This window comes from Marmota marmota, unplaced genomic scaffold, assembly GCF_001458135.2.
Source record: "Marmota marmota marmota unplaced genomic scaffold, marMar, whole genome shotgun sequence".
NCBI classification, from domain to species: Eukaryota; Metazoa; Chordata; class Mammalia; order Rodentia; family Sciuridae; genus Marmota; species Marmota marmota.
The window spans coordinates 10,836,570-10,846,104 of record NW_025999944.1 but is presented as its reverse complement, the minus strand read 5'-3'; the positions used below and the strand labels follow the sequence as shown (position 1 = coordinate 10,846,104).

The following is a 9,535-nucleotide window of genomic DNA, read 5'->3' as shown; positions in this document are numbered from 1 at the left end:
GGTTAATATCCAAGATGTGTAAAGAATTCAGAAACTTCAATAGTAATAATAACAAGGATAATAATCCAATTAAAAGCGGGCTAAGGACCCAAATCAATATTTCTCCAAAGAAGACATACACATGGCCAAAAGATGTATGAAAAATTCTCAATGCCGCTAATCATTAGGGAAATGCAAATTGAAACTACAATGAGATATAACTTCACCTGTTTGGTAATTATAAAGAAAGACAAAAGATAGCAAGTGTTGGCAAGGATATGAAGAAAACCCTGGTATGCTTTCGGTGGGGATGTAAATCAATTCAGCCATTATGGAAATCAGTATGGGGGTTTCTCAAAAAATTAAAAATAGTACTACCATATGATCCAGCAATCCCTCTGGGTATATATCCAAAGGAAATGCAGTCAGTATGCTAAGTAGATATTTGCATTCCCATGTTTATTACAGATAATTCACAAAAGCCAATATGTAGAATCAATCTTAGTATCTATCGGTGGATGAATGGATAGAGAAAATGGAGCATATATACACAACAGAATACTATTTAGTCTTTAAAAAGAAGAAAACCTATCATTTGTGACAACATGGTGAACCCGGGGGGCATTATGTTAAGTAAAATATGCCAAACAAAGAGAGGCAAATATTGCATAATGTCACTTATATGTGGAATCTACAAAAAGCAGGGAGCAGAATGTTGGTCCAAGGCTGGAGGGTAGGGGAACTGGGGAGATGATCATAAAAAAAAAAAGTCAGCCAAATGGAATAAGTTCAAAAGATCACCGTGCAACATGGTGATTACCATGGACAACAACATATTATATACTTGAAAATTTCTAAGCAATTTTAAGTGTGCTCACCACACACACAAAAATAAGTATGAGAGGTAATGCATATGCTAATTATCTTGTTTTAGATATTCTGCAGTATATACATGTATCAAAACATTGTTATATGAATGCATGACCAGTGTGACTCCACGTCATGTACAACCACAAGAATGGGAAGTTATACTCCATGGATGTATAATAATCCAAAATACACTCTACTGTCATGTATAACTAAAAGAATATAAAAATCTTAAAAACAAAAAAAAAATTATGTTGTTTTGCTTTATATATACACTGACAATTTTGCCAATTAAAATCAATTGATTAATTAATTTTAAAATTCCAATTTTAAAAATTCAATTTTTTTAACACCACAGTTTTCATTGGGTATTCACATGCATTCAGGGTATATGATCACATAAACATACTAACTTGAATCCCTGTGTGGCTGTCTTCCAAAAGTCTAAATTCTTCTCCCTGCTTCTTAACTACAGAATGAGAATTAACTCTTTGTTTTATGAAAGTCTTCTGTGATCTGACTTCAAAATGACATTGTGGAGTAAGAATGCATTGAGGGAAGGAAGGCCAGGCTTCCCTAGATCTGGGGCTTGTCCAACCTTCCCAACCTCGGTTCCCTCAAGATCAGAGTCTAGGGCCCACTCAGCTTTGCCCTCTCCTCATTAAGCTGCATGAACAGTTATGGACAAAATAATGTCATTCATTCAATTAAGTCTGCGTTCTAGAGACAGAGCACATTGTCCCAGGTAATTTAAATAAAAATAGAATATAAGCACCAGCAGTAACTTTGGGATACTTGATTCAGCTCCCCTATTCTAACAATGAAGGAGAAGCTCTGTGCAGGGAGGTAACCTCTGTAAAGTCTTGTGGCACATTTTGGTCAGCTCTGGGATGCAGTCCTCTGCCCAGCCTGATTTTCCTTCTGCATGCCATGACACCTCTTAGAAGCACCCCCATACTAGCTAGTGACATATCAATATCCCACTCATATTTCAAGTGGCACCTTTTTTCTTTCTTTTTCGGTACTGGGGATTGAACCCAGGGGTACTCTATCACTGAGCCACATTCCCAGCCCTTTGTTTAGTTTTGTTGTGTTATTTTGAGAAAAAGCCTTATTATATTGCTGAGGCTGGCTTGGAACTTGTGATCCTCCTGACTCAGCCTCCCAAGTCTGGCATTACAGATGTGTACCACCATACCCAGTTCAAATGGCACCTTTTTCAAAAAGTGTTCCCGATCTCTCCACTTGACATTAATCTCCCTCTACTATCTTTCAAGTTGCCCAGCGCTTCCATTCATTAGTTCTGTACTGGGCACCAACCCCTGTTATAAATGTCAAGAATGAAATAATGAAACGGCACTCATAGTCCTACCTGCCTTGGTTATATATGCACAAAATCTCAAAAGGCCACCAATTACTCTCTTCAGTTACCTGTATGCATGTAAAAATATGTAACAACAAATCCCACCAGTATGGATAATTGTAATGCATCAATAAAACATATGGAAAAAAATGAAATAAAATTTAAAAAATTTATATTAATCCCTTGATATTGTAGTCTATGCTCAATTTTCCCTAAATAGTCCCAATAAGATTTATCTTTTCCAGATATTTTCAGTCAAGCCAGGTATGGTGGCATCTGCCTGTAATCTCAGCAACTTGGGATGCTGAGGCAGGAGGATTGCAAGTTGGAGGCCAGCCTCAACAACTTAGAGAGGCCCTAAGTAACTTAGCAAGACCCTATCTCTAAATTTAAAAAATTGAAAGGTTTTGGGGTATGGCTCCTTGGTAGAACCCACCCACACCACCCCAGACCTCAATCCCCAGTACCAAAAATAAATAAGTGCAGTCAAGTTTTCTTAAAGAACAGCCTGCATCCTGGATTTGCTTTCTCGTGATTAGATTCAAACTAAAAGTTTTTGGCAACTACTTAGGTGACACGGTGTCCCTCTTGTTGCTTCAGAGTAAGAAGGCACTAATATTAGCTTGGTTTCTTTTTTGGGGTGGGGGGTGCTCTATGATTACTTGGTAAAAGCAGCATCTCCCAGGTCTCTCTATTATGAAGGTATGCTTTCCATTTGCAATTAACTGATAATCGGTGGTATGATACTTTGAAAAATGTGTGACTGCCCTTTTGCCCACCATGTTTATCCAATGCTTTAAGCATTCATTGATAAGGTTGCTAGAGTCACTGGTTGTTGAAAAATGATAATTTTCTAACTCTCACTATTTTGTCTGAAACCCAGATTGCCCCAAATGTTTCCACTGGGAACCCTTTAAATTGGTTCCTGTGTCCTTTTTATGTATTCCATTAGTTTTTGAGCACTTTACTGAAGAAAAGATAACAAATTAGGATCTGGATACATTGCTATTGGAATGTTACTGATTTTAGGTCCTTATAATGGACAGAGCTAGGGAACATTCTAGAACAGACAGATTCCATTCCCAGACATGAAGTAGTATATTAGGTATTCGATCCACCTTCACATCTTAAATAACTATATTACTGGACAAGTTATAAGAAACATATAATTATAAATAGGCATATTCACTGTTCTGAGGTATTGGGGCACAATGCTTTGAAGACACTGATCCCTGAAAGAAGTGAAATGAGCAAGGTAAGTCCCTTGATTTCCTTGGCTCTCTAGAGGCTCACTAGACCACAAAGTGGTAGAGAGGATCCCAACAAGCATCATGGTCTTGCCAAGCTGAGAAGACACGGGAAGTCAGATCTGAGGAGATGTGGGCGATGACGAGGAATTGCAGGGCAGATTTACAGGAAAAGAGCTTTAGAAATCTTCACAGGAATCCTGTCAAGTGCAAGTCCACAAGGAAGAGAGCAACCACAACTGGGTTATGGAATGAGATGCAGAATGACTTCAGGATCAAGTTCCCCATTGATACCTGGGGAACCCGTACTTACCCAAGAATCCAGGGGAAAGGTGAACACAGAGGCATGCACCATGGTAGGCAGGGACAATTCAAGGCAAGAAACTGAAAATTTAACTGAATTTAAACTGGTTAAAAGTTAAATCCTTAAATAGCATCACACCAGGTACTGCAGAGGCTGAGGCAGGAGGGTCACAAGTTCAAGACCAGCCTGGGAAACTTAGCAAGATCCTGTCTGAATGTCTCAAAGTAAAAACAAAAGGGCTGGGATATAGCTCAGGGGTAGAGTGCCCTTGGATTTGATCCCTAGCCACAGACACACACACACACAGGTAAGATCTTGAAAATCCACTCTAGACCTTTAGAGTTAGTTTCACATGAATAACCTTGTGTCCCTTGCTGTTTACTGAAAGATAAAATTATTTCTTTGGATAAAGAAAATAAAGAGCTGATGAGGACTTCTCCTTCAAGGAACCCGTTTTAGTCAGCTTTTTCGCTGCTGTGACTAAAGGACCTGATCAGAACAATTGTAGAGGAGGAAAGGTTTACTTGAGGGCTCAAGGTTTCAGAGGTCTCAGTCCATAGAAGGCCAGCTCCATTCCTTGGGCCTTGAGGTGAGACAGGACGTTAGGGTGGAAGAGCATGACAGAGGGACACAGCTCACATGATGATCAGGGAGCAGAGAAAGAGACACCATGCTCCAGATACAAATATATACCCCATAGCCACGCCCAAATGGACTTCTTCCTCCAGCCACACCCCACCTGCCTCCAATCACCACTCAATTAATCCACCAGGGATTAATTCACTGATTAGGTTAAGGCTGTGACCCGATCATTTCTCTTCCAAATCTTCTTGCATTGTCTCACAATGAGCTTTTGGAGGACACCTCACATCCAAAGCATAACAGAACCCATGTTCTTATCTTAATTAAAGGATTTAGAAAGAAAGAAATAATGGAAATTAAAAAGCTGGAATATCATACTGATCTCTACTATACATAGATAATATAATTATATATGTAATAAGACATTATATATATATATATATATATATGTACATATACATACAGAATATAATTTCGTTTGAGTGTTTATAGCTGCTTCTTCCCAAACTCAAGTGTATTCACTATGGCATTAAATTTTTTAGACTTTGTGCTTGTACTGACTGTATTTGGTTTATCTTTTTGTCTAAAGAAGGGTAAATCCAGTGCATAGGTTGTATCAGTTATTTGAAGGGTGTGGTGAAAACCTGCTATTAATCCTCCCATGTTCCTTTCTCTATTAAACTGATATGCTATAAGAAAGAAACAAAAAAAAGAAAGAAAGAAAATGAGAAAAAAAGGAGAAAGAAAGAAATGATGGAAGGGGATCACCTATCTATAGGCATATCATAAGTGCAAAATGAGATAATAAACATGGAGATGTTTGGTGAGGTATTGGGTGCCTGTCTTTGGGGACTACCAAGCCAGGCACTGTGAACTTTGTTAAATTTACTCATTAAATTTACTCATTACTTAGGACCACCCTGGGAGGTACTGTTTAGACCTACTGTAGAGGTAAGAAAACTGAGGGTCAGAGAACCTGAAAGCTTTATCTTAAAGCCTACCAAGAGGGTGATTGAATGGAATGCAAATCCCAACATATGCCTTCTGTTCATGAGGCCCCAGCAAAATAAAAAAGCAAAAGCTCTCTCCCCGAATCACCAAAATGCCTCTGAGAAGTAAATTGTTCCCTAACATAAAGCAGCTTATAGCCAAGCAGCAGCATACTTTCCTATAAAGGAGTAAGGCAGAAGAGCTGAGCCTAGTGGTCTGGGTTAGGAATAACTCAATAGGATTTTAAGCATGACCAATGAGGCCAGAAAAAAGCCACAGAGCGGATGGGTAACTGGTGGCCTCAGCCTCTTCTTGAGGTCTCACGGGACTCATAAATCTTTACCCCAAATGAATTTCCTGTTGTTTCCTTCATTCAGGCAATTTATGATTCTGTTTATTTTTCTGACAAATCCAGAGCACTGGGGAAGTGGGTAACATTTACGTTTTATACTTTTTCTTCATATTCCTAAAGTGAACCTCAATTGAAATGTATTTTCATCAAATAGTTTCCCCTTCCACAAAGGAGCAGTGTTAAATTCAGAATGTTCCAGGCACTGGCTTATATTCATCTAAATCCAAATTTCAGGTAGAGATGATACCATTAAAATGGAAATTGTGTAAGTCTGCATGCTTTGGTAACTTGTTTTGTGAAATTTAAATAGATTTCCAGAAACAGTCAAGCAGTAGGGATATGAAGTTATTGTTTAAACCTGAGATACAAAAAAAAAAAAAAGACGCCCACTTTCAAAAGCAAAAGAACTATGAAAACCCTTGTATCTTGAAAGATGAATATGAATCAGAAGAATGAGACAATCTCACCCTTGAGGGGGTGGAAAGGGCTTTTCCTTTCAGGGCTGGAGATGAAACATTTAAAAATAAGATTTCAAAGCTCCAATCCTCTTGCTGGGCTTTGTGACTCAGAATTGAATTTATTAGTTTGACAAATTGGTTTTTACAGATGTCTTGATTTGAAAACCAAATAAACTGTTCAGCTGGTAACCTCACAGAGGCCACACGTATTTGCAGAAAGGCCCGAGCACCACTTCCATCCTCTGTTTATACAGATGATAAAGGCCCCAGGAGGGGGCGGCTCTAGGGTCCCTCCACACACAATCCTTATCTGTCAGGGAAGGACTGGATCCCCTGCTACTTTGCATTGCGAAAGCCCTTACTGAAGCAGCACATCCCGTATCTCCCAACCAAAGGCAAGAACAAAGGACCCTGATAGAGAGTGTGAGGGGGTGTCTAAGCCAGAACTGCAGGTCAGAACCCTAACACTGGATTTATTGACCCCAGGTCCACAGCTTTCACTTCTCTGTACTTCACTTTTCCAGGAAGCAGAAGAGAAAAGCAAGTGTAGGGTCAGGCTCTGAAGTCAGGTATCACTGGACTTGAATCCTGTCTCTACAGCAGGCTGGCTAGGTGGCCTCTCGGAGCCTCAGTTTCCCTATCTGTGAAATAAGGATAATAATGTTACCTCAGTCAGCATTCTCCAGAGAAACAGAACCAAGGGGAGATTAATGATCAGGAATTTGCTGTCATGTCTGACATCTGCAGGTGGAGACTCCAGAGAACCCAAGTTACAGCTCAAGTCCAAAGGCAGTCTGCCATAAAACGGGGAAGAAGCAATGGCTCAGATGAAGGCCACTGGGGAGAATGCTCTTTTGTCCTGTTCAGGCCCTCCCTATTGGACGAGACCCACCACTTTACAGAGGGCCATCTGCTTGATTCAAAGCCCACCAATCTAAATGTCAATCTCATCTCAAACTTTACACGAACACACAGAACACTGGCCAAGCATCCAGGCAGCCACATTGTCACAAAAAATTAACCATTGCAGTCAGGTGCTCCTCACAATGGCCCTATGCAATAGATGAATTTGTGAAAGACATCTCCCAGGCTCTCAGGATAAATAGCCATTACTATGATCTCTTCATGTGTCAATGACACAGCCAGCCAGGAGTCATTTTGATTCTGTCTTCTCTCAAGGTATTTCCAAATTAATCACTTTACCTTGATATCCCCCTCCAAAGATATTCACTCGCTGGTACTTGTTAAGGACACTAAACTTATCCAACCAACTGAACTGACAGTGCACATTCATGTCACTTTCTGACGGTTCCACCATGATGCCACTTCTGAGATGCACGAAAATCATATAATATCCTGTCCATGCTGATATTCCTACTTAAAGATTTTCTTCTTCCACAAGTATTCTCTTTTCCAAGCACTCTCTCTGTTTTCTAGATTGAGGAGAAGAGGAAGAAAAGGTAGAGAATGGAAAAAAGAAGGGGGAAAACATGAAACCAAAATAAATAGCTAACCAAGATAACCATGGCTATAAACCCAGGCAAACAAAATCATTGGTTTTCTCTGGATTAATCCTAAAACCCATAAGCTGGAAGTTTAGGGCCCTGGGTAATAATTATAAGAACCTGTTTTCAGCAGCAGGCATTCTGACTTATTGTGGTTGATGGACGGACAGATGTGTGGCTATTAGAAGATCCAGCAGCCATTGCACATGCTGGTTGCTGTGGGAGCTTTAGCAAACCTTGTCCTTCACACCTATGCTACTTTCTAGCATGGAAGATTTCTGCAGCCCTGCCAACTTGGTCTGATGGAGCACAAATGGGTACAGTGACTCTTTGCAGCCTTTCCAAGGAATGGAGACATTGAGACTGCTTGCTACAATTGTCAGAGCTGCCTCATGAACTCCTTCTCTGCCATGAGGCACTTGAGAGCAAATTGCCACCTGTGGTCATACCTCCATATTTCTTCTCATCTGAAAAAGAATTGCAAGTCTTGGTTAGAAATAGTTAACAATCCAGTTTCACCAAACCGCTTCCATTGACTCACTACTAGAAGAGACCTCAGTGGTCAATCTCTGAGCCCAACATTCTGCTTCCTATAGAAAACCCTCCTACAAATTCCCAATCAGGTAATCATTCAACACATCTACCCCATTGCAATCAGGTAAAGCCAAGTAGTCCATGTCCTGGTCACCTCTCAGGGGTCACCTCTCAGGGTCTTCCCAGCCCCAACCCCACAAGGCAGATTTAGATCCACATCCATTCACATTGGAAGGCACAGTGGGCTTAATAGTCAACAACAAATGGGTTACAACACCAAGGAATGTTAGAAAAATAATAAATTAGGTTCTTCCCTTATTTTATAGGTTGGTGGTTATAATGGTAACAAGCTGTTGAGAAGATAAACTCTGAGAATGTATTTTAATTTTAAATATGCACATGCACATGTGTGAATGTTTATATATATATATATATACACACACACACACACACACATACACACACACATAAAGTGTAAGAAAATTTGCTAATATTCTTACACTGTTGTTTTTAAGTTAGAATTATCTGACCTTTAAGTTGATAAACATTTATGGATAAATATCTAATAGAAGTTTTTAAAACTCAAAGTACTTCCTACATGTTGTTGAATCTCATGTCTATATATATATATATATATATATATATATATATATATGTATTTAGTGAAAAAAATCCAGTTCATTCATATAACATGGTGGAAGAGATTTCCCTTTAGATAAGTAATTATAATCAAATATCTAAGAAGTAGGTAACTCAAATTGAAAAATAATAAAGAGGGACTCATGGGGGTAGTAAAATATCCCCTTTATGTTAGTGATGTCACAGTCATCAAAGACTCTAGATTTACTATTTTTAAAGGATTAGCAAGTACTGGCTTTAGCAGCATATATACTAAAATTGGAACGGTTCAGAGGAGATTAGCATGTATCCTGCACAAGGAAGACATGCAAATTCATGAAGGGTCCATATTTTAAAGAGAAATTAGTAGAAAGATTATTGGGAAGGAGGGGAGAGGAGGGTGGGGGAGGGAGGAGGTTATGATCCAAGTGTATTGTTTCCATGTACCACAATGAACCCACTATTCTGTAGAACTAACATACGCATGCAAAAAAAAAAAAAAAAGAGCAACCAAAAAACCCAACAACAAAAATAAAGATTAGTGAAAAACTTTTGAAACTATTATATCTTAACTCTGAATTTGAAAAATCTGTTCTTTATTTAAAAGAAATTAAACTCTAAGTCCATTTAGAATTTTCCAGAAAATCTAAATGTTGCCTCTTCCTACTAGGCTGATTAGGCATTAGGTAACATAGATTGTCTCCTGTTACCTAATTGGAGTAGTTTCACTGTCAAA

At 39.0% G+C, this 9,535-nt stretch overlaps 1 non-coding gene across 1 annotated transcript; it reads left to right on the top strand.

The window, feature by feature from the left end:
* Nucleotides 1–9,048: 9,048 nt before the first annotated feature.
* On the top strand, nucleotides 9,049–9,155 carry LOC125616402. The gene has a single exon (XR_007347041.1). It is a non-coding gene; the product is annotated as a U6 spliceosomal RNA (small nuclear RNA).
* Nucleotides 9,156–9,535: the final 380 nt, after the last annotated feature.